Source organism: Chrysemys picta, chromosome 1 (assembly GCF_011386835.1).
Source record: "Chrysemys picta bellii isolate R12L10 chromosome 1, ASM1138683v2, whole genome shotgun sequence".
NCBI lineage: Eukaryota > Metazoa > Chordata > Testudines > Emydidae > Chrysemys > Chrysemys picta.
In genome coordinates this window covers 221,873,355-221,899,372 of record NC_088791.1, presented here as the reverse complement: position 1 = coordinate 221,899,372, position 26,018 = coordinate 221,873,355, and the positions used below count along the sequence as shown (strand labels likewise).

General features: G+C 39.3%; 1 protein-coding gene and 1 non-coding gene across 7 annotated transcripts in view; both read left to right on the top strand.

Annotated features, from left to right (window-relative positions):
- Nucleotides 1-26,018, top strand: part of FRMPD4 (FERM and PDZ domain containing 4) — a 504,114-nt gene that overhangs the window by 252,741 nt on the left and 225,355 nt on the right. The window lies entirely within an intron of this gene.
- LOC112060459 (U2 spliceosomal RNA) lies at nt 16,399-16,589 on the top strand. Its single transcript, XR_002889760.1, has one exon. It is a non-coding gene; the product is annotated as a U2 spliceosomal RNA (small nuclear RNA).

Below are 26,018 nucleotides of genomic sequence, written 5' to 3'. Positions count from 1 at the left end.
AAATCTGCTGTCTCTTTATCACTATGCTGCTGCACCATTCAGCGTTATGGGGTGCACCAGGATTCTATACAGTTGGTATTTCAATCTCAGGGGCATCCACTTGTTATATGCAACAAGGGAGATGTTATTCCACACTCTTCCAGTGCTGCCCAGTCTGTACTGTATCTCATGGTCAAGCTCATTGTCTTCTGTAATCCAGCTGCTAAGGTATTTGAACTGGTCACTCTGGTTTAGTTGAACTCCATTAATATAAACATATATCCAGTTTCCCCCCCAGCACCTCTGCTGATCCACATAACTTCAGTTTTGGTCATGTTCATTGTCATCCTATGTCTGCTTAGCTGGTCATGCCGCTAATTTACAGTTTCCCCTACATCTTCTTTTGAAGGTGCCCTTATTGCATATAGCAGCTTCGCACTTTTTCCCATTGGGATCTTCCTGCTGATATAATCCATCAATATGATAAATAGCAGTGGACTGCGGACCAACCCCTAATGGAGTCAGACTTTCACTTCAAAGGGACTTACGTAATGTTGTAGCTGTGTCGGTCCCAGGGTTAAAAGGTATTACCTCACCCACCTTGTCTCTTCAAAGGGACTTGTCATTCTAAAACACACTAAGACCACTGTTTTAAGTGATCTATATAGTGTGTTCACCATAGCTATTAAATCTTTAGACATTCCATGTTTCCTCAGCATTGGCGTAAACATCCTTCTGTCCACTCTATTGTATGCCTTTCCAAAGTCTGTAAAAGTCCAGAAGCTGTCTTGTTGATACTCTAACTGCTCCTCTATCACTTGCCAAATTACAAACTGCATCTGTGGTTTCTTATCTTTTCTACAGATGAAGTGTTCTTGTTTTGAGAAGGGGTTCCACCATTCTCCTAATCTTAAATGCATCTTCAGTTCTCAGTATCTTCATTCCATGAAACAGTAGCTTTATCCCTCAATAGTTTCTGCATTCATGAATGCTTTCCTTTTTATTGGGACCAAGATAGACCTGTACCAATCTTTGGGAATTCTGTTGTCTTGCCATGCAGATTTAACCACTCTGCTCATCCATCCTATGTCTCTCTTGCCCAAGACTCTCACCAGGTCCACATGTCTTCATCAGGTTCCACTGCCTTACCGCTCTTCATTTTCTGGACAGCATTTCTCATCTCTTTCTCAATTATGTCAGACTCAGGCATCGTGATAGGAACACACATTTGCAACTCTACTCAAAAGGGGTTAGCTTCATTTAAGAGATTCTCGAAATATTGTTTCCAAGTCTCTTCATTTGTTTGGGTATTACTAGCAGTGTCTGTTAGGGGGCTTATTTCTTCACCCTCTCACTTCCCTGGTCCTTCTCGCATGAACAGAGAGCAACAATACCCAAAGTCGCAAACAATTCAATGTTTATTGGAGTGAACTTCCAGCAAGCATGATTCCAGTTTCCTTCCTCAGTGTCCCCCCTTCCCAGCTCTGACACCACAGAGCCTTGCCTGTGTCTCTGTTCCGATTCCCCCTTTAGCGAAACATGATTCCAATTTCCCCACCCCCATTCCCTGTTCCCATTCCCACCCTTATTTCCTGATTGTCTGCAGAGTATATAGTAAAACTTGAGTTCTGCTTAGCTATACCTTAACCAATCATTTTACTGAAATTTAAGTAACAAATTTTAACATATTGTAACACGATTATTTAACCAATTATATCCCACCACCTTAATTGGTTTACACCCAACAAAATTAATTATACAGCAGACAGAAACAATCACAGAACCAGACAGAGATTATACAGACAACAATAGGGAAGTGGAGACTACAGTGATAGAACGATACAGAAATAAGAATTTCACATTTCAGCTATTGATAAGTGAGTTTTTGCCAGACAGGATGCTATCAAACTAAGTTTCCTTTTACATCTTCTAGGCTCTTCCCTTTCTCTGGAGATGATAGGAATATCAGGACAGGATTGTATTCCTAACAGCCCAATAGCACCTTATTTCAATGTGACTAATTTGGAATGTAAGGATGTGACTATACACTTCCCAGTTTATGGTTGGCCTCTGCTGCTTAGCTGAAGGCTTTAGCCTAAGAACCAGACCTCAGACTGTCACAGTAAGAGAAGGCCCTTACACCGGCAGACAGTGATTTTGATTCTTTCTTTTACATCTCTATAACTAGCTAAGTGGTAAGAATACACCTACATTCTTAAAGTATAGGCCTTTGCAGAAAGACAGGCCTGAATATTTATATTCTAACAGTGTCCCCTGGTCATTATTTACAAATGGTGTTGCAGTACCATCCTCTTTCCCTTTGTGTCCCGTTTTTGCAAAATTATAGACCTTTTTACCAGCCAGATTTGGATAGTTTGCAAGCTCAGTGTAAAGTGGTTTACAAGGTCATTTAGAGCACTCTTGGGCCTTCTTCACAGCTCTCTTTTTGCTTCTTTGTATTTGCTTTCATTGTACTCAGTCAATTCATTTATTTTTCTTTACGCACCATTTTCTTGTTTCAGATTGCTAACTGCAGTTCATCAGTCCACCACCATTCCTCTCTTTCCCTTAGATTTCCCCGTCTGCATTAGGGATGTAAAATGTTAAATGCATTAGGCTAACCAGTTAACCGACATTAACCATTAACCCCCAGCCGTGCCGCACTGGCCGGAACCTGGCACGCTGGGCCCCGGCCGTGCAGCGCCAGCTGACCCCAGTCCCAGGGCCAGCCGACTGGCCCCAGGAGTAACCCCAGCCCCACTCCCTTTAAACAAATAAAATTCTATCATTTAAACGATTAACCGATTAAACAGTTAACTTTTTAAACTAGATTTACATCCCTAATCTGCATCATCCACAAATTCTTCTGCTGCTGCAATCCATGTTCTTTTGAGCTGGTTCCACTCCTCTTCTGCTGATATCAAATCTGTTTTCAGATACTTATCCTGTACTGCTTACCCAAACTTCTCTCCCACACTTTCCCTTAACTTAGAACACTTTAATTTTGTTTCTTTTGAGTTTAGTTCCCGACTTGTCCATTGCTCTACTGCAGTCTTTGCCACAAGAGGCTTCCCCTTGGCTATATAAAATTGTCTATAGATTGGCTGTGTAAAATTGTCTGTAGATTCATTTTCTGTTCAAACACATATATAAGGTATGTACCATAGTTCTAGAAACCTTAATATGCTTTCATATTAAAAAGCTTATTATTTAATTTTAAAAGATACAGTAATGCACTATGCACTATGTTCTGTATGTATATATAAACTGATTAATCTTTCATTTTCTAAGAGTTTTTTTCTGTCAAAACCTCAACATTCAGAAGATGTCAACAATTTCTTATTTATTTGAAGTTCCGATGTCTTGTCACTGTATTATCTTACTTATGGATTACCAACCTAAGTACCCAGAGTGCATTCTGGGACAGTATGTGTACTCTGTTTACACTCACAAAACTAATGAAAGGCGTAGTACTTTCCCATCCATAGCACTCTTCATCCAATGTGCAGTGATGTGACTGGAATTATAAATTGCACCTTTCACATTCTAAATGAAAATTCCTTGAGATTGATAATACTGTCACAGCTCAGAGCAACTGCACCTTCATTCCCCTCTGTGGTCCACCCAGGGCACCCACTTTTAGGCTTCTGGCTCCCAGCCATTACCTCTCTTGGGGAGAGACCCACCCACCCCCCCCTCTCTCTCTCCCAGGCTGCAAGTTCGCTGCCTACACTGTGATATCCCCAGCAAGCCAGACAACTTAAAAGGCCAGGTCTGCACTTTGCTTTCTCTCCAGAGGTTAATTGCTTGCAATTATGAGTTACCACACAGCTCTTTCTGAGCGAGCACATTTATTCTTAAGGTGAAAGAGAAAACATATTCGAAACAATAGAAGAACCTACACACATGCTTAAAAAGCTTAAAAGAAGTCACCCTAATTCCATCCTCAGGCTCTGGCAGATGTTAGTCCTTTTAACCCTTCCCTAGAGCTTGTTCTCCCTCTGTCCCTTGGACAAAAGATTCTACCTGTTTGCTGGATCAGAAAGAAGGTTCTGAGCCAGTTTAAACTCAGGCTGTTTATCCCAGTGTCCTTTTTTGTTTGGTCTGTTGGTCTCTGGAAAATTCCATTTGACCCAGTATATGTGAGCCTCTCCAAGTGGTGGTACCTCTCTAAAGGTGTTACAACTTGAGTGAATTTGCCTAATCACCCCCAGTGTTCTTAGTTCCTGGAGGGCTGTGGTCATCCTTCTCCATGGAATTATATACAATCCCTGGCCCACAATGATACATCCCAAAGAAAATGCAGGAAATTGTCATTTGTCACAAATACTACTGGGTACTTTTCTTGGTATTTTATGCCATTGCACATAGTTCCCCAGAAAGACAATACAAAGACTATCTTCTTGATAGGAAAGGATGACTGAATTTCTGATTATTCATTTTAATATTCCTTAGTTTGTTTTGTGCTTTGAAGAGAGAGATTTGCATAGTTTTTTGTTTGCCAATCAGCAAAGGATGTCTTGACTGTAGTAGACGATTATTTACATGCAGAATGAAAGGATAATGTTTATAGAATTGTCCTGGGATTTGGCTGTATAATTGTTATAATGGTGTCTTTCCCACCCCCGAACTGCAAAAACAGCATAAAAAATATGCATTTCACATGGGATAATTGCAATATTCAGTCTTGGATTAAAGAGCCTGTATTAGAACAGAGGGGGAAAGAACAGGGCATAATTTGCCTTAGTTCACCTGCCAAAAATGTTTCAATTGGAGGCTTGCTTCTCTACAGGGTGGGGGAAGGGTTGGTAATGAAGGCTGGTTGTTTAGTAATTTTCTGCCTATTAACCCATAGCAGCCATGTTCACACTTCAAAACGGACAGTGAATAGAAACCACTATAAAAACCAATGTAATAAACTGTTTCAGGTAGTAGAGTTTTTACCTCTGTGGGCAGGGAAAGAAGACTGGAAGATTTCCAATGGCTCTCTCTCTTCTCTAATTTCTGTGATTCTTTGAATTTTCTAGAGGCCAAATTTCTGATCTTATTTCTGAGAGTCAACATTGTTTTGGGTAAACTGATATTCTCATTTATGGCCATGTACTTTATTTATGGCTTCCCTTCAGGTTTGGTTAGGTACTACTACTTTGGTCAAGCAATATGACCTCCCCAAAATAGAGCAGTGACGTGATTGCAATATAACATTTAAACTTGTGAGGAAAAGCAGGATTTTATTGAAGGATGGGTGTTGCATGTCCAGCATGCAGGATGACAGCAGGTCTTGTGCGCTCTTGTTTCCCAAATTGCACTGTTGTATTAAATAACCTTGTACTATCACTTGCCATATATGTTAGGATTATTTTCTGGTTTCTGTGGTGTGAAAAACCTTTTATGATAACTCCTGCCATGCCTGACTGAAGTTAGTGTGCTACATGAATTCTGTCAAAATAAGGTCTGAGTCACTAGTTAGCAATAAGCTACACAGTAGAAACTATGACCCTGCAACTGTGGTTGTTAGTAAGGACTCTAAAAAGCATGACATATGAGGTAGTGAGTGCTGAAGGAAAACTTTAATGGGAATGCTTCTTTAATTCTGTTTGTAAAAGGGACTGCAAGGAGCATTTGGATTTGAATTTATAAGCTTCCAGTTATGTGATACATTTTGTTTGTCTTTTCATACAGAAGGAGAAAAAAATCAATGCCATGGTTTTACCCATATTACATCATTTGGGCTGAATCTCACAAATGTCTCCATTAGTTTCTTTCCTTTTATAAAGCAGCTAAAAAAGCCAATCAATAGACTTGACTTGAAAGCTTCTATTTTGAATTTTTGTTCACTTTAGAACAAGTAGTTTTGCAGATTAATTCTGTTGTGGGGGATGGATATAGAAAATGTTGTGCTCCCAGATTATGGGCTGCTGCATCATTTGGGATTGTTAGTGGATAGTTACAAATGTTACAACATTGTATTAATATTTCATGCAAAAAAGCCTACAAAATAAAATGTATCATTTACATTTTCAGCTTTAATGGGTGACCGCAAACCTGCAATAACTCATTAATGTTCATGGACCATTTAGACTATTTCCCAGTGGAACTAAATAATAGATAAAACTATCCAACAAGAATTATGGATTTGTAGCATCTGCTTTGTGTTATGATGGTATTGCAATTTTAACCTGAATGTTTTGAAAGCTTCTTATGTATAATAGAGGGGGCAAACTGTGTGTTTTCTCCATCAAGTTAAAATTACAAATAGGATTTCCTAGAACTTTACCAAGATGGAAAAAAGAATGTTTGTTTCTACTTGATATATTTGGTGGAATATACATACTAACATTTTAACTGGAATCGGGCAAAACTTATTCACTGATATGAATAATGCTAACACCAATCTGGAGCCTTAGGAAACATTAGAGATAACAATTGAATTAATATGGAAGGGTTTAACCTAGAATGAAGCCACCTGCATCCTGAGACCTATATTAGTTCCACTATTCTTCCTGTATGTGTGCCACTTTTTAAAAAAACCCATGTACAATTTCAGTGCCCTCAATTTCACAGTTTACATGAAACGGAACTTCTCCACACTAGATTTTATAAAACTATTCTAAAGTGTAACCAGAATTACAGTTGCTCTGTCAATATCCCCAACAGTAATGTATTATTTAGCATGTTCACGCTCCACAGTACATAGTAGAGCAGCTCTTTTTTTCTGTGCCAACTGTTAAGATAGGAATAACATTATTCAATATCTTTAGATTTAAAAAATAATAATTTGGATTATTTGTAATCACTTTGCTTTTATCATAGAATCATAGAATATCAGAGTTGGAAGGGACCTCAAGAGGTCATCTAGTCCAACCCCCTGCTCAAAGCAGGACCAATTCCCAGCTAAATCATCCCAGCCAGGGCTTTGTCAAGCCGGGCCTTAAAAACCTCCAAGGAAGGAGACTCCACCACCTCCCTAGGTAACGCATTCCAGTGTTTCACCACCCTCCTAGTGAAATAGTTTTTCCTGATATCCAACCTGGACCTCCCCCACCGCAACTTGAGACCATTGCTCCTTGTTTATAGGAGAAGGAAGTGCTGTTCCAAAGGTTGAATCTCAAATTGACCTACTTTTTTTAGATTTCCTTGCACCTCTCCCCCCGCCCCATTTTTCCAGTGCAGATTAGATAAGGGACTAATTTCCTGAAAGATTAGGCCAGTTGACAAGTACTCCCTTGAGAAACTGATGAAAACACATGTAATCCGAAGCTTGGCTGCCTCTCATAGTAATACCTTCCAGTCTTGCGTCTAGCTGGGAAAGTAATAATTTGGTCCATTGAGTAATAGTCAATAGTTACATTTTCATATATTCTTATCTTTGAGGAATCTGTGAGATAGTCTTAACGTGCATTTATCTCCTTTCCTTTGTCTTCTTTCACATTTCAGGTCCATGCTACACCCATGCTGGGTGTATGCAATTGAGTTCTTGAAGGCTCGTTATATAGTTTCTGCTTGTCTCTTTTCTTTCGAGTTACATCTTTGCTGAATAGCTATTTTTATGCACCCAAAATGAATTAATGTATATGTGAGTACAGTATGGAGGCATTAAAAAGAGATTTTCAGTTTTCTTCAAAGGACTGAAGAAAATAAGACACTCCATCAGTTATCAAACTTCTTGGCATCTAATCTCATCTTGAGCATGGAGCATTTACAGTGCAGCTCTCGTTAGTGTTTAATGGGAGACGTGTTACTCCCTCTGAGCAATAAAACCAGTTTGTTTGGGCAGTAAAATTGCTGAATAGTTTTCTGAAGCCGTTTTCTAAATGTTGTGGAATGAAGAGTATTTTAAATGTTTCACTTAGACTAGTATGAGAATTGGAAACTACTCCTTTATTTAAACATACATACAGAATTGAAATGTACGGGTAATATTGATGTCTCTCTCAGGATTGAAATACTCTGGTTTCCAGAACAGTTTGAGTAGAAGATGCTTTAAGTTTCCTTTTCAGATTTGTCTAACTCTGGTCTAGTGGTTCCATCACTAATACTGAGATAGTAGATCAGGCCCCATGTCACCAAAATCCTTGGCGTTTCTGTTGACGTTGCCAATTAGTGTCAATCATAGTGGTGACTTACGGAATGTGGACATGATTTATTTGAGAACTCTGCTGACACCATCAACTCATTTCACATAGCCAAAGAATCTCTGCTAGATAGCAGCTATTTGTATCATACCAACCTGGGTTGGATTCCACTCACAGGCAAAGGGATATTGTAAAAGTCTCAATATCCATGGCTAGTCCCTTGAGACATCCAGTCCCTTACCTTGACAGCATTTCTTAAAATATAGAACATCCTAAAAGACATTGTTGTGTGTTGGAAGTTAGATCAGCAATCTCAGCTACATTGGTTGGCAGTATTCCCTTCTGTAAAGCTGGATGTCTTAGAGTTCAAGGATTTATTTTCTCAACTGACTCATCCTTCAAATTAGAAAGACAAAGTGGGGGAGGTAATATCTTTTATTGGACCAACTTCTGTTGGTGAGAGAGACAAGCTTTCAAGCTTCACAGAGCTCTTCATCCTTCATATGTCACATTTAACCCCTGCCCCCCAACATTCTGACTTGCAGTTTAACAATAAATAACACTGGGGTTATCTCCTATTTTACATGGTGTATAATGTATCGTATTAGACACAATGGTTCATGCATGGAGTGTATTACAGATTGACAGGAAGTGATGTATTTGAATTGTTGGTTTGGCTGGGGGGTTAAAAGATAGCTTTGGAGTTTAACGTAAGGGTTTCCAAGTAGGAATGCTATCATAGTACTGTAAGTTAGTTGCTTTTCCTAATTAACTTAGCCATCCCAGTGTTATTTTAAAAGTGAATTATGCAGGTTTTGGAAAAATGAGTGAACCCCACTGATAAATGCAGTGCGCCTCAAATAAAAAAGGTAAAAGAGAAGGTAAAATTTTGTAAGTGTGTAAGTCACTGTGGAGCCAAAGCCTCATTCACTTTCAGATAAAATGTATAATTGTCCCAAACTGTTTGCAGTCTAGCTTTAAAATGATGTCCTCCTTTAGAAAACAACATGTGGTTTTGTTTTATGCAAATATTTAATAAATATACTGCTTCAGCTTCAGACATATTTGGTCGTTGTTAGTGTTTGCAGACAAAGCATCCTATGAAGTATTTGATAATGCTAGTTTGAGTGTAATAGTTTCATAGCATTAAGGTTTCAGGTGAATAATTTGGAACAACATAATCCCTTTTACCTTTATGTGTAAAATTACATTTTGCACCTTAACTACAAAACTAAAGTGACACAAACAGCTTTCAGCACTGCCCTTGTTGGGTCATAATTGAAAACTGCCACCTTTTTATAAATATGAAATAGGAATATGTAACAGTAGGAACTGGATGCTCATTTTGCAGGACGGACCTTTACCCATGTAGTCAGCCTTATATAGTGTTCGTTGCTTAATATTCTGAAATATAAACTCTTAAGATACTGCTGTTAAATGATTCACAGAATCCAATCTCTCTCTCTCTCTCTCTCTCATTGTATGCTGTCACCCATCACCATACTATCTGAGCAGCTCCCATGTAAAATCAAAATCAATAGCAATAGTATAGTTCATGGAACTTCTCCCTTTTTGGGTCAGCGTTTTTTTTTTAATCTTTTCTATTTTATTAATGTACATTTTTCAGGTTTGTTTTGATTCGGAGGGGTTTATTGCACAGAAGAAAGTATCAGTATTGTAAGTGTCATGCTTCTTGTGGAAAGGTTTTTTCAAAGAGGATAGTTTACAGCATTTCCTAGAGATGGTCATATTCTGGATTTGCCTGATCTCTTCTGGAAGTTTGTTCTCTAGTTGGATCCCCTCTACCAAGAATGATTTATCCCCAGATGTTATGTGCTTCATCCTGGGCCTTGAGATCTGCATTGCCACAGAGGAATACAGCTGTCCAAGTGGTTCATTGATCAAAATGGGGTCTTTAATGTAGCTGGGGCTTGATCCATTGCTTGCTTTGAAAATTAGAACCGATGCCATAAACTGGCATTGAAAGTTAACTGGGAGCCAGTGAAGGTGCATAAGCACAGATCTGATGTGCTTATGGATGTCTAGAATATGGAGAAGGTGGGCAGCTACAGTCTGGACCAGCAAGAGCCTGTGCAAATAACTTCACATTCCGCTTGAGAGTCATTTCCAACAATCCAACCTGAAGGTGACAAATCCATAGATCACTGTGGCCAGGCCCTCCCAGGAGGACAAAATTTTGTAGCAAGGTGTAGTGAAAGATATCACTTTTAGATACTGATACTAGCAAATTATCCAAGCTTAGTGAGAAATCAAAGAGGATTCTGAGGCTTCACACCACTTTGATGAATAGGAGTCGTATGCCTTCAGTGGAAGCTAGTTCTTCAAAGCATTTTCCCTTTCTGACCAGTCTCACTTAAATCTTTCCTGGATTCAGCTTTAGCCAGCTGCTCTTCGTCCAAGAACTGATTTCTTGTAGGCATTCTGCCATCATAGTAGTGAGGGTAGTTGTATTGGTTGAGAATGGGGAGTGTCAGTATGTATATATCATTGGCATGGTGTTAGCTCAGGGCCTGTTACTTTCTCTTTCTCAATGGTATTATGTAGATATTGAAAGAGAAGTGTGGATAGGGTCTCTGTGGTACCCCAGAAGTGTGGGTCTTTGGAAAATGGAAGCAGTTTACTCAGTACCACTCCCCAAGGTCTCCTGGAGAAGAATGATTGCAGCCACTATATTGCTGAGCTATCTACTCCTGCTAAGTTACATAGGTGGGTTAGCAGTAACTTGTGGCCTATCACATGTTCAAATTTGGCAACTGCTTACTCTTGCAAACAGGATCATAGACAATGAATGGAGTAAAACAGGATGGATGGTGCATACAATCAGATTAATCTATTATAAATTTATCCCTGAGATTTTATTTAGCTCATGCTCTCCTCAGCGGCATTAGTGGCATAATGTATTATTTCCCAAAACTGAAGCCATGCAGTTCAAAAACTTGTCATCACTAGATTGAGGATGCTGTCTATGCTGTGGTAGTCGGCAAGTATTTGCAGTTCTGTTTTCTTAGTTTTACTAATCAAAGAGAGCTTAGTAAACAGTAAAAGTCTTGAAGGGTGGAAGTCAGAGAGGGCTGCTGGGAAGAATCAGAGCTGAAAATAGAAAACTTTTTTTTTTTTAATTTCCATTAAAAATTAAAATTCGTAGAAAGCATGTTGCATTTTATGAAAGTCTGTAATTGACATTCTAGCAATATACATTCCAACTCTCCCATCTCCCCTTGTTAACATACATGTCAGTACTAACTGTATCAGAAATGCCATTATGAGCACTTCAAACACTTTTTAAAGATGAGTAATACTGAGTGCATCTATGCATAAAATTCAGGTTTATGTAACGGATTGGTTAGTATGTTGTAGCACTTCCCTAAACTTAGAAAGCTAGTAAGGACATTAGGAACATATTTTAAACACTCAGCTGATTGTAAAATGGGATCGTTTTCTGCTAAACAACAAGGTACTAGTCTTTTTATGGTTCCATCTGGCTTACATACACTACCTGTCCTTTCTTAATGGATCAGTTTTGCTATGAAAAAGTTAATGGTTTCAGTGTGTTAGTTCTGACCGAATCCTATGATGCAGAACAGCTTATGAAATCTCCCATCCATTATCTGAACCTGTAAAAGAAAGGAAGAAAAATCTATACATCATGGATTATATTCCGCTTCAGGCAGTCTGTGACTTATTGTATTGTGATTTGGCAGCCATATAAAAAATTAAATGCTATTTGGATTCTTGCCATGTGTATGACTTAAAAACTGAAAGTATCAGTAAACCAGGCTATAGAATAGCATTAGATGGGTTATTATTCCAAACATTTTAACAGTCCAACAAGAAACTAGATGTTTTGCAAAAACAGGAGGGAAAAGTAGGGTTACCATACGTCCGGATTTTCCCGGACATGTCCGGCTTTTTGAACTTCAAATCCCCGTCCGGGGGGAAATCCCCAAAAGCCGGACATGTCCGGGAAAATCGGGACATGCGGGGCCGGCGGTGCTGAGCCGGGGGCCGGGGCGGGGCCGGCGGTGCTGAGCCGGGGGCCGGGGCCGGGCCGGCGGTGCTGGGCCAGGGGCCGGGCCGGCGGCTGGGGGCCGGGCCGGGGACCGGCGGTGCTGGGCCGGGGGCCGGGCCGGGGGCCGGCGGTGCTGGGCCGGGGGCCGGCGGTGCTCGGCCGGGGGCTGGCCCGGGGCCGGCACCCCAGGGCCCGAGCCGACCCAGGCTGGAGACGCCGGGGGGGCCAGACTGGGCCGCGCCTCCTCCCCCCACTTGCCCCCCCTTACCTGCTTCAGGCTTCCCGCGAACCAAATGTTCGCGGGAAGCAGGGGAGGGGGCGGAGTTGGGGCGGGGACTTTGGGGAAGGGGTGGAGTTGGGGCGGGGCCCGTGGAGTGTCCTCTTTCTGGACACTCAAAATATGGTAACCCTAGGGAAAAGGGAACGGGTTTTGGAGTGTAGTGTGATACCCCTCTTCCTCCTGTGGCCTCTGAACACACGTACAATCATTTGAGATAATTATTGGACAAAAAATACCAAGCAATAAATAAGTAAATAACATAAAACCAAAAGGATAAGGACAGTGTTTTACCTGGACATTTATAGAATAGACCACTGGCTGCATGGTATTTTATCTCCAATGTAACTGTAACACAGCTAGTATCCTTTAGTCTCTGGAGGCCAATCAGTGCATCAACCATGGTGGGTGCAAAAATGAGCCCTAACCTCAGTGTGAAGGAGGTAAAGATCTGACTAGGAGAAGACCTTGGGGCATTGTAGTCTTCATACTTCAGTCTTTACTCCCAGTCCAAAAATAAGATCCAAAGTGTGCACACACATAGACCCAACCACTGCCTGGAATAGTTCCATAGTGGCCATGAGAACCTTAGACCTTGGGTACACTTGCAAGTTAGAGCGCTTAAATCAGCCCCGGGTGCCCTAACTCCTGAGGTGTCCACACTGGCAAGGCACTTAGAGCGTCTGGACTCTGAAGCCGGAGTGTTCCTGGTAATCCACCTCCACAAGAAGCATAGAGCTCGCTGCACCCCTGCTGGAGCACTGGGGTGTCAGTGTGGATGACGTGTTGCATTACTGGGTTGTGACTGGCCTCCGGAAACATCCCATAATCCCCCGAAGTCAAGTGGTCACTCTCGTCATTGTTTTGAACTCGGCTGCAGGCATGCGGATATCCCCTTCAAAGCTCCGTTTCTGACAGCCGGCATGCTTATCTGCTCCAGGATAAAGCAACCCATTACTGTGGAATGCTCCTGCTGCACAGGCAGGGGTGTGTGTGAGTGTGTGTGTGTGTGTGTGTGTGTGAGAGAGAGAGAGAGAGGTGGGAGAGTGGGAACTGATGTTGGGGTTTTCCCCTTCCCCCTGCTGCTGTCTGAACTTACAAGACAGCATGCTGACACATTCTGTCCCCCAAAACACATGTTCTTTCCCCCCACATACACACAACACGCTCCCTGTCACACTCCACACAACCCCCCCACTTGAAAAGCATGCTGCAGCCACTTGCATACTGGGATAGCTATCACAATGCACTGCTCTCTGTGGCATTGCAAAAGCTGCTAATGTGGCCACGCCTGTGCACTTGCAGCTGTCAGTGTAAACACATGGCAGTGCTTTCCCTGCTGTGATCTCCAAGGGCTGGTTTAACTGCCGGCGCTCTATATCTGCAAGTGTAGCCATGCCCCTAGTCAACACACCAGAGCAATCATCTGCAACTAAGGAACAAAAGACTTGCTGTCTCCGGTACCATACTGGACAAAATCCTCTCTTCCTGTCAGATGGGGAGATCTGCAGTGCAGTAGGACTATCCCAGATTTAATTTTATCTAGGGATTCTCATGTTGTGTGGACACGTTCAGACCTGCTTCTGAGCTGAATGTCCGCCTTCATATGAGGTTAAATGCAATCAGCACAGCTACACTATTTTCCAAGCCTTCTCTGTGCTCATTCCAAACTGAGTATATTACCAATGAAAGATGAGCCAATAAACTCTGATGAATCATCCAGACAAATCTCAGTAATGCATGCAAAGTCAGGGACCTTATGATTGAATTATGGTTTATGACAACCTCGTTATCCAAAGAACATGCATTAATCAGCATGAACTTTTCTACAGGGTCAGTCGGGTCCCTGTCAGCCAGTGTTCTATGTTCCACAGATGGAACCCCAGAGAGGACCAGAATAAATGTTGATCGCTGGTCTACATCTGGAAAAAGTCTTTTGACTTTCACTTACCATGCCCACTACAAACTTTGGAGAATCAGTCCTCTCTCCCCTTCAGACACAGTCTCTATTCCCCTGTTCCTCCAGATTCCTACTCTAATGCTTGTTGTCCTCTTAGCCACCAGGCGGTAGCCATTAAAGGGACAGAACTGAGTTAACCAGTAAGGACTTCCAAGTAAGTAAGGTCCATCTGACAGACAAAAGATTCTAGAAAGCAATGCATTACGAGCAAAGATGGAAGCATACAATCAAGAATCCTTTTAAACAACCTCAGACAGAATTTCCAACTTTCAAATCGATGGTCACCATCCTACCACAGAACTGCTGCCCTTCACCAGAGTAGGACACTTGCGTTTGGAGGTCTGGGGTAGATGGATTCTGTGGGCATCTAGCCCTTCTGCTACTGAGGTTAGTCAAGTGAACCAGAGGCTATAGAGGAAACAAAGTAAAACACACAGGGATGCATCTCTTCCACGGAGCTGGATATCTAGTATCCCTTAAGAACATCCCTCACAGTCTACACCCATCCAGCCATCATACACAGTCCATAATTACAAAATTAAGCATTGACAAGGGCCTCTGTTCCTATTGTGGGAAGACGTGATAATAAATAAAACCTCAGCCCTGTCTTTCACTATGGGTGTGAAATGCCATGGTGGGACTTGGCTGTGACAGAGTGACCACAGCTAAAGATCCCCCAACCTACCTTTTTAATATCTCACAGTACTGTCAGTTGAAGACTGAACTCAAACATTTACTACTACTTTAAATAGCACAGCTCTAATCCTTTGCCTCTCCCACTGTTGCCACAGCAAGGTTTTATTCGCTTCTTTTCCTTTACTTGGAATAGATAAAAAAAAGAATGATGTGGGCAGTTCAAACAGAATGTAGTGTACCCCCCATATGATCTCATCCAAGTAAGGACAATTAAGTTGGTTTTTACTCACACTGCTGGATGAACACACAGGATTTTTTGAGCAACAGGATTTTCCAGGAACATATTTGTGAACTCAACTGAAGGTTAATATAAATGTGTGGGATGCTCTAAAGGTATCATTACAGGAATCACTGGAATGTGTCACAAGTATTTCAGGGATCAGAATAGAGGAGTATAAAATGAAATCGAGCAGTTCTATTCTGATCCCCAAATCTCAGCATAAGAAAATGCATAATTCAAATGATAACATCAGGGAACTGCATAAATGTACAGTATTATAAAGATCTTAAATATTAAAATAAAAAACCTAAGTAAATGAAGTACATTTACTGACCTTTTCAGTTCCTCTTTCCTCTTAGTCTAAATTCAACTCCAAGAAAACAGAATCTTATGAAATTATACCATTTTCTTTTTTCTCATTCAAACATGAGCCACTTTCTATGCAAAATGATAGATTTATTTGGTAGGGCATTTTGCCCATTACATTGTTCATTATTTACAATAGAAAGGGGACAAATTAACTATAGACAAAGAATGGGGGGGAAAAAGCCTTTTACCTGAGACAGCTTGGAATGTATTTGAGCTCTTAATTATTTCATAAAAAAATAATTTCCTGAAATGTGAAATGTTGTAACTCCATCCCTAGCAAAAAAATGAACATCTAATGGTATTAGTTACTATGGAGTTAAGTCTATTGCTATTGTTTGAATTTAGTGATGCTTCAAAGAATGAGTATAGAAAGGTGTATCATGCTTTAATTTTGTTTCTTTTTCATTTCATGAAAATACCTACATTAGCTGCAGATGACAAGTCCCTTTTGGGAAGCAATTCTTTACTGTAACTTTACTGTTTTCTCTGTACCACATTGGTGAAAGAAGCCATCTTATTTTGAGTGCACAGTAGAAGAGAGACAGTCTGTAGGCTCTGGTTGAACCTACTTTACCTTGCAAGGTTAAGGAATATATCTGGCTAACTGTCATGGTAGAGCTATAGAGAGACAAGGTGGGTGAGATATATCTTTTATTGGATCAACTTCTGTTGGTGAGAGAGACAAGCTTTCGAGCCATACAGAGCTCTTCTTCAGGTATTGTAGAGAGATGGCAGTGATAATGAACCTAATGGTGCCTCTGAATGGTATGCGTACCAAAAGCAGAGGCAGAGAAAACTGGGAGCTCTCTGAGCTCTGGTCAAGTGTAGTATCTGTTCTTATCAGTTTAGTATCTGATATGTCCTTTATTTGAGGACTGTATATTAAATTGATTTTTGGAACAGGGGGATGGAATAGGAGCTTGCTCTGTCCACCCCATGCATTGACCCGGTATTGCAGTGTCTCCAGGAACGGTGCATCTCCTCTTGGGGAGAATAAAAAAAAAAAAAAAAAGAGTACAGCAGCATAGACCTGATCAAAAAAATTCAGATTTTGAAGTCATTTTCATTTCAAAATTATTTTTTGTTTTTGTTTTTTGAAACTTTAAAAAAAAAATTTGGAATTGGAATTTTGAAACTTCTGTGTTTTATTTTTCCCCTAACTCTCTTCCATACTGAATGCAATTGAATAAATAATGCTAGGGTTTTCTTCGCATTTTCATTTTTTTCTTTGGCCACTGTCTGACTTTTCAAAGTTCTTCAATTATTGAAAAGTTACCAAATGGCCAAAGGAAAAATGGAAAAAGTGTGTTGGGTAGGGAGAACTTTATTCTATTGCAGTTAGTGACAAAAAAAAAAAAGAAGTGAGGGGATTCTGAAAATATAAATATCAAAATTTTCAGTGGAAAAAATGGAACATTTAAAAAACTGGAAGCTTTTTGCAAAAGCTTTTGCTTTTTAAAAAGACCATTTTCTGTTGGAAAAAGTTCAAATAGTCTCTTTTGACCAGTTCTGAATATTAAGTTGTGCTCTTATCTAATTGCTTTTTGAGCTTCTTATTTATAGTAATGATATCTGTTTTATATTTTGAAAAAGAAATGTTTCTATAATCTACTTTCTAAAAATTCAACGAATTCCCAGTCATTTAAATAATGTAGGCCAATTTCTGCCATTTGATGCTTGTATGCTGCTCCCAATTATTTGAGTTCTATAGAGTATGTGTGTGTGTGTGTGTGTGTGTGTGTGTGTGTGTGTGTGTGTATATATATATATATATATAAGAGAATGTAATGAAGAAGCCATTACGTTTCCCTTTGGTAAATATAAATGGGCTGATAGAACAAGTCTTATTTATTTGTGTGTATAACCTTACAAGCCAAACAAAGAGGATATCACAAAATGCTTATAAAATATGCCAAATTATACACCTTAATGATTACTTATGCTTTCAAATTAACATATGGATCTTAAGAAGAGTAAACATGGAAATATATAATGTAGATTTAGCTAATCTCTGCATCAGATTTGCATTCCATTTCCAGATGTTTGCATCAGGTGCTTTTTCTAGTTATTGAATCAGTAGTGATAGAAAAACAGCCCACAATCCAGCAATGTTTTCTTTGGAAAGAGGCTGCTTGATGTATAGCTCTGTCCATTGCAAAGCACCAGATGGGGTACTGTAGTTTACAAAAGGCATAAAATACTCTACCACAACCAATGGCAGGAAACTATATCTATACATAAAAGAGCCTATAATGATTAAATCATATTGCAGTGAATATCCAGATTTATTATGCCTTCAAATAAATCCAGATGACCTCACATCAATAATTCTTGATATTCATCTTAACAGAAGTTAGTACCTCCTTATTATGTACTTTGAATCTGAAACACTTAAGTGTAAAATAAAGGCATTTTGGAGTTGTGGGAATATCAAAATGCTTTTAAAACTGATGGGCATCTACTATTTTATTTTTGCCATCCTTCTAATGTCAACAATTTTGATATTTTCACATTTGTACAGAAAAAATAACTCTTGGCAAAGGATCATATATAGAGAAAATATTTCTGTCTGAATTACATATCCTTGAAAAAATATTTTCAGTTTGTTCCCCTTTTTTTGTTAAGGAGAAATGAACTCACTTTGCCTAATTTTTCCCACTTAAACAATGTGGGTTTAAAAAATGGAACTCAAATAGGGTTTGTATTCTACTTACAGGAACACGTTAACTTAAAAAAAAATCATATTCTCTCTGAAAATTGTTGACCGTGTATTTCTACACATTGCACCTATAATTACTGTAAATGAAATAGTAGAGGGAAAATGTTTTTGTTTTCCCCCCAGTTTTTTTACTTCATGCATTTGAGAGAAAACTCTATATACTGTGATCAATTTCACAGTTTCTGCTGCAATAGTCAGTTACTTAGCTCACTGGTGACCTGATCTTCATAGTATGTATTCATTAGTGTGTATACCTGTGCCAGTGCAAAGTTCTATCTAAATCAATAGTTCTCTGCATGGGTACAGGGATCCTCCAGTAGTGGATCCTCCTGTAGGATCAGGGCCTCAGTAGGGTTTCTCTCCTTCCCCTCTCCCCACACTCACAACAAAAGTGGGGAAAGAAATGTTTTTAAAAAGAAAAGAAAACCACAACAATTCGCCAGGTGTCTTGGGTGGATGTTCTCTCTATAACCACTTTGGACTTTTTAAAAAAGGATTCAAGTTGAGGGGTCACTTTTAAGAAACTGGAGGAAAAAGGGGCAAGAGAAAATATAGGATGAGACAAGGAACAGAGCATGCTGGAGGGGAAAACACACAGAAGAGCCAACATTAAGGAGCAAAGAAAGGAGAGAGAAAAAGAATCAAACTAGTTTTAAAAATAAAAAAGAATTTAACTTAAAGGGGAAAAAGAGGGGCTGAAAACTTAAACTAATTATTGGGTACATAAAACTAATTAGAGAGGATTGCAAAATCTCGAACTCTACCAAGTTTCTTCTTTTTATGGTTTCTTTCGAAATGGAAATATTGATTTTCTGAGTTTACTTTTTAAATGGGATTTTAAGATCTAACAATATCTGCTGCTTAAAGAGATCTTTGAAAAATTTCCTCTTTGGAAAAATGTGTGTTATATAACTCAGGTTGGGTGAACAACTATTTAACATTTGTCTTTGATGTAAAATACAATGGAAAGTCTAATACTTGAACAATAGAGACAGTACATAAAAATGTGGCTAAGTGCTTTTATATTACATTTTAAGTGCTTAACAAGAAAAATTGTACAAAAAATGAAGAAGAATTCTCTAGTTTGGCTGTAAATTGCTAATATATGAGTGCTACGAGGGGGGTAAGGGGAGCCAATTAATGGGAGATGAAATCAATCAATCCCTACCAGATGGGCATGTTCATGTTTTCCCCTGTCCCAATTTTGAGCTGGATGTTCCCATATCCTTAGGCTTGCAGGATCTGAAACAGTCCTGAAATATCCTCAGACTGCTGTATTACTGTGTCATGATGCAACATCCTGCTGTGATGGTCAAACTTCACATTTTAGAGAGACAAGGCAGATGAAGTAGTATCTTTTATTGGACCAACTTCTGTTGGTGGAGGAGATAAGCTTTCAAGCTACACAGGTACTGAAGAATAACTCTAGGGAAAAGTTTGTCTCTTTCACCAACAGAAGTTGGTCCAGTAAAAGGTATTTTCTCACCACCACCACCCATGTTTCTCTAATCTCCTGGGACCAACACAGCTACAACACTGCAAACAAGCTTCGGTTATGTAAGAAGGTAGGAAAGTCCAGGGGAAAAAAGCCTGGTCAGTAAGAATCCACGGACATCACAGCATCATGATGTTTGTGAAGGTGGTAAAAGGTTAACCTCTTCCCTTAAAACTTCAGAAATATTTCAGTTACTGCATGTGAGAAAACTCTCACCATGGATGCCATATGTGAAAATTGCTCCATATTTCTCCCATTTCAGTAAACAGAAAAAAACATTTCCATTCCAGACAGTCATGGGGAAAACAATAAGGTAATCATGAATCCTTCACCCCAGGGTATCCACACAGTAATAAGTTATAGGGTGAAATCCTGGAAAGGCAAAACTGCCATAGAGTTTACCGGAGTCAGGTTTTCACCCAGAGCATACCACACTGTAAGATTATGGTCAGCATTCACCCTCAATCTCCTCCAACAATAATGTTGTCATTAAGCAAGTGTCACCCATTGACAAGTGAGGTTAACTCCTATTTGGCAGTATCTGGTCTGCAGGCCCAAGAAGCATTTTACAAAACACCTATGTGGGTCTTCAGTATCCAGGAAATACTCCTGCATAAGCAGGCCATAGCTCACATACATACATTAAAAATCCAAGAATTTAAGGTTAATGGCAGCATATATGAATGAAAGCAAAAAAGCAAAGTGGAACTCCATATTGTGCTTGGTGTGATCTGATTTGATCTTTTCCATATTTCACTTATTCTCTGTATCTTACATTTCTTATTAATGATCTTCATTCAAGGTAACATGCAATGAAGGTTTGTTTTGTTTTTTGCTTTAAATGAAAGGTTGAAACAGCCCACTATTTGCTTTTGGGGTATCGTTTAACAAATATGTACATATTGTGATATATTCTATCCAACAGCTAGCAGATTCTATCGTATATAATCTGTACAGCTTTTTGATGTCATTTTCGAGAATGGACTTTAATCATGAAAGCGATGTCTGACTCTATACATATTTAATATATGCTGTGACATTCATGCCTTTAAGAACTGCCGGGTGAAATAGTAAAAAGATGTTTAAACATACCTGATTAATTATGAGTGAACCAAGGGAACCCCCAAATTCTAAGAAAGCGAAGAAAAAATAACTTAAATTGCATGAGTGTTTTCAAAACTGTTTCATAAAGTTTTATATCATGTTTTATATCAAAATGTGATCATCAGCTGTTAGGCTGATATCTTTCCTTCATGTAGAAAATAGAATTCCTTGTTCTGGTCCTTTTTAAGTGAATATGGAGCTTAATAAAACATAGAAACACACACAGACTTCCAGTGTAATCATATTATGATGAAGTGCTGTATTCAGTCTAGTGAGCAAACACTATATAACTACCAGAAATTTTCAGTGTGCTTGGTTGGTTCTGTTGTTGTTGGGTGTTGTAGTTATCAAAAGGTTTGTTGCTCCTATGCATAGCCTGTGTGGTGTTCTTATTATTTCAGTTGTATTTGATTTGTGTATTTGCAAATTGAATTCTGTTCCCAACTTCCATTGTAAATGCAGCAAGGCGTTGTCTGTTTGTCCATCATCGTGAGGAGAGAAGTATATAGCATCGAGAACGAATACATTCAGGAGATACTCTGTAGTAGTTACAAAGCAATGTTCATTCTTCCATAGTATGAATAATGATTAATGTCCAGCAAAATGTTATGACTGCAGTTCTAGAGAATTAATATTCCTTCCTCTGAATCTGCATTCAAACACAAATTCATAGACCAAACTCTATTAGGTAGATACTGGTCATTTAGGTGGCATAAGCCTCATTTAACCAAGGATGTCCTATTTGACAAAAATTTGATCCTGACATTTGGAGTGTGCCTATGTGTGTGAGAACATGTTTTGTTTGCTTCCATAGTGACAAAAGATGTAAGAAGCTCTTTTTTTGAAAGAGGAAATTTATTTATTGGTTTAGATTTATAGAAAATACCTTTTATTATGTGAAAATTTGCCATTGACTTCAATGGGCCCAGGATTTCAGTGATGGTGATTGTAACAATGAGTGATTCACATCAGTCCAGGATCAAAATGACAGAAGCTCCTGGGTTGGAGAAACTCGGTGAGGGTAATTCAGTTAACTGAACTGATATTGCAAATTATTTTATGTGTGTGCCTATATATCTTATAAATATATATATATAATAATCCTCAATATCAGTTCAGTTAACTGAATTAACATATAGATGGTACTCAGCAAGGGATTATGTTTCATTTGATTTGCTATCTTTAAAAAGCTGTAAAATTAAAATGATTTCTGCTGTATGTCTCTAAAATGGCATTGGGAAGTAGCTAAGTGAGACATCTGAGCCAGGCCACTAGAGCTGGATGAATAATTGATTTTTTGGGTTCACTTGATTTTCCAAAAAGTCAAGGAGGGGGGGGGAAAGGTTGGGGTTTAAATTGAATTTGAAAATTTCTGAAAAATTTTGGTGAATCATCAAAAGAAGTTTGTTTTGGGTGGAACAAAATGTTTAATTCCACCGAAAATGTTTTGTTTTGCTGGTGCTTTTAAGGGATTAGATTCACAAAATGGGGGGAGGAGAAGCTGCTGCCGCTTCCCTCATAAATTTTAGCTTTGTGGTTAAGGCTCACCTGGGATATGGGAGATACTTGTTCAGTTCCCCCTTCCTCTTGCTAGGGAGAAGGGATTTGAACTTGGGTCTCCTACAGAATGGGTGAGGATATTTGCTCCAGGCTATGGGGTGCTCTCATTCTCACCTATTGAAGCTTTTCCACTGTGGATAAATAATTAAATAGTCATTGGAGCAGGAACATGAATTTGGGTGTCCCATCTCCCAAGTGAGTGCCCTAGCCACCAGGCTATAATCATTTTCACTCTTTCTTTGGCCCAAGGACTATTTATTGATACAAAGTGGAATAGCTTCAACAGGAGACGGAGAAACACCTACTGTAGACTGGCCTGTAGCCCAGGAGTTCGGGCACTCTCTTGCTATGTAGGAGACCAAACCTTAAATCACTGCTTGAATAATAAGATTGCTCAATTATACTAAGCTAGAGGCTGCATTAAGCAACCAAACACAGCTTAAAAGTCTTTACAGAATGGCTCTCAACTTTCTTTCTCTCCTGACCCAATGATAAACAACGTGTTATTAAGGAATATATTTTCAGGGATCACTGAAAGTTAGTAATGCTTATTATCTCCCTCACTGATTCATTTCCATTATACCAGCAGAATACAATTTTTCTGTACAGTTTGGTGTCAGGCAAAATCTGGTTGAGGCCATACAGATTATAATTAGAAGAAGGTAGAATAAGGTCTTACATTTCGGTGGGCACCTGAAGACAAAAATAGATTATGATAATATCCCATCTCTTTTTTGGAAAAGTGTCTGCCCCTTAGATTTACCTGGGAAACTATTTGTGTAAAAGTTAACATTAAAGGAACACCAGCTTCAAAGGAAATAAACATTTTTGGATAAATTGATTTTTTGCACAGCTACATTATTATTGTTCAGGAATAGTATAGGAGAAAGAAATAATTTGCCTAGCAGAAGGCTAAAGGGAGCTGACGATGGTAGATAAACAAGGTTCTGTGTATTAGGTCTGCCATGTGAAACAGGCTTGGAATTGTTTGCCTGAATCCTTCCCGCATCTAGCCGCCACCCCACCTCCTCCCGCCAGGCTCCCTCCCCGATTTAGTACCGGAAAAAGATTAAATGGGTTCTGCTGATTGACAGGTGACTTGTTACACAGGCCAGATATAAGGGAGATAGGAGTGGCTGTCTAGATGGAAGGTGTGGGCTGAGATAGGAATCCTGAATTGAATGTCAGTTAATTTGGTTTGTTTTTTGTTAATAAAGCCAAACCCCAGGCAGGAGAAGAACTATTCACTCAGCATAGTTTGTGGACTTTGCTTTAGAGCAGATTGGGAAAGGCCACCTGCTTGCACCATGCTTTCCGACACATCTGTGGACTGCATACACGATCCAGTAGTGCTCTCAAGGAAGACAAGGCTGTTGCAAAGAAGCTAAATGAATTCATTGTATCAGTCTTCACCGCAGAGAATATGAGGGAAATTCTCACATCTGAGCCATTCTTTTTAGTTGACAAATCTGAGGAACTGTCCCAGATTGAGGTGTCAGAGGAGGTTTTGGAACAAATTGATAAATTAAACAATAAGTCACCAGGACCACGTGGGATTCACCCAAGAGTTCTGCAAGAACTCAGATATGAAATTGCAGAACTAGTAACTGTGGTTATGTAACCTATTGCTTAAATCAGTTTTTGTGCCAGATGACTGGAGGATAGCTAATGTAAAATTGATTTTTTTTAAAAGGCTCCAGAGGTGATTCCAGCAGTTAGAGGCCAGCAAACCTAACTTTAGTACTGGGAAAACTGGTTGAAACTATAGTAAAGAAAAGAATTATCAGACATGTAAATGAACATGATAAGTTGGGGAAGAGTTGTCAACACAGCTTTTGTAAAGGGAAATCATGCCTCACCAATCTATTAGAATTCTTTAATGCTGTCAATGAGCATATGACCAAGGATGATCCAGTCAATATAAAGCAACAGAGGGTCCTGTGGCACCTTAAGACTAACAGAAGTATTGGGAGCATAAGCTTTCGTGGGTAAGAACCTCACTTCTTCAGATGCAAGTAATGGAAATCTCCAGAGGCAGGTATAAATCAGTATGGAGATAACGAGTTAGTTCAATCAGGGAGGGTGAGGTGCTCTGCTAGCAGTTGAGGTGTGAACACCAAGGGAGGAGAAACTGCTTCTGTAGTTGGATAGCCATTCATAGTCTTTGTTTAATCCTGATCTGATGGTGTCAAATTTGCAAATGAACTGGAGCTCAGCAGTTTCTCTTTGGAGTCTGGTCCTGAAGTTTTGTTGCTGTAAGATGGCTACCTTTACATCTGCTATTGTGTGGCCAGGGAGGTTGAAGTGTTCTCCTACAGGTTTTTGTATATTGCCATTCCTGATATCTGACTTGTGTCCATTTATCCTCTTGCGTAGTGACTGTCCAGTTTGGCCAATGTACATAGCAGAGGGGCATTGCTGGCATATATAGCATTGGTGGACGTGCAGATGTTGTAGCTGATCTGGTTAGGTCCTGTGATGGTGTTGCTGGTGTAGATATGTGGGCAGAGTTGGCATCGAGCTTTGTTGCATGGGTTGGTTCCTGAGTTAGAGTTGTTATGGTGCGGTGCATGGTTGCTGGTGAGAATATGCTTAAGGTTGGCAGGTTGTCTGTGGAAGTCTTATAGGTGCCACAGGACCCTCTGTTGCTTTTTACAGATTCAGACTAACACGGCTACCCCTCTGATACCAGTCAATATAGTGCATTTGGACTTTCAGCGCCATCAATATTATTAGCCAAGATGTTCAGGGAAGCAACCCTGTGCTCTGGGTATTCCTAAACCTCTGACTGCCAGAAGCTGGGACTTCATGACAGGGAATGGATCACTCAAAATTACCCTATTCTGTTCATTCTCTCTGAAGCATCTGGCACCAGCCACTGTCAGAAGAGAGGATACTGGGTTAGATGGACCATTGGTCTGACCCCGTACGGCCATTCTTATGTTCACTCAGAATATAAGGTTATTTATTATCAGATTTAGCTTTTCTTTCTTTTATAAGCATTCAGTGTTATTCAGGCATTGTCTTGTGTTCGGAAACTGTAGCATTTATGTTATTTTATAGTTTTCTGTTGTATGCAGAAAATGGGTCTCTCAAGTTTCTAACAAACCTGAGAATGTAATAATAGATGGACTACAACATATCCTTAGTGTAAAGGTTATAAACTATAAAGAGAACTATTTCTACATTATTTGTCATTACAGCTATTTGAAACTTTTTCCAAAAAAAAATTTGTAGTTGATGAATGGCTTTTTTGCAAATCTAAAACTTGATAAAAGATGTCTTTACTATAAAAACATTCTGGATTCTGTGCAATTTTCTATGAAATATTTTATCAGAATTCTTTTTTAAATCATGAAAGATTCTGTTTATTTGAAAACTGGATTTTCAGTCAATGGAAAACTTCAAAAACTATTTCAATAAAAATTTTGGTAATTTTTTTTAAACCTCTGAAGAACGGATGATGTATCCATTTCAGACACATTGTAATGAAACTGTAATGGGAGCTACTTAGATTTTTTTTTTTTTTGGTGG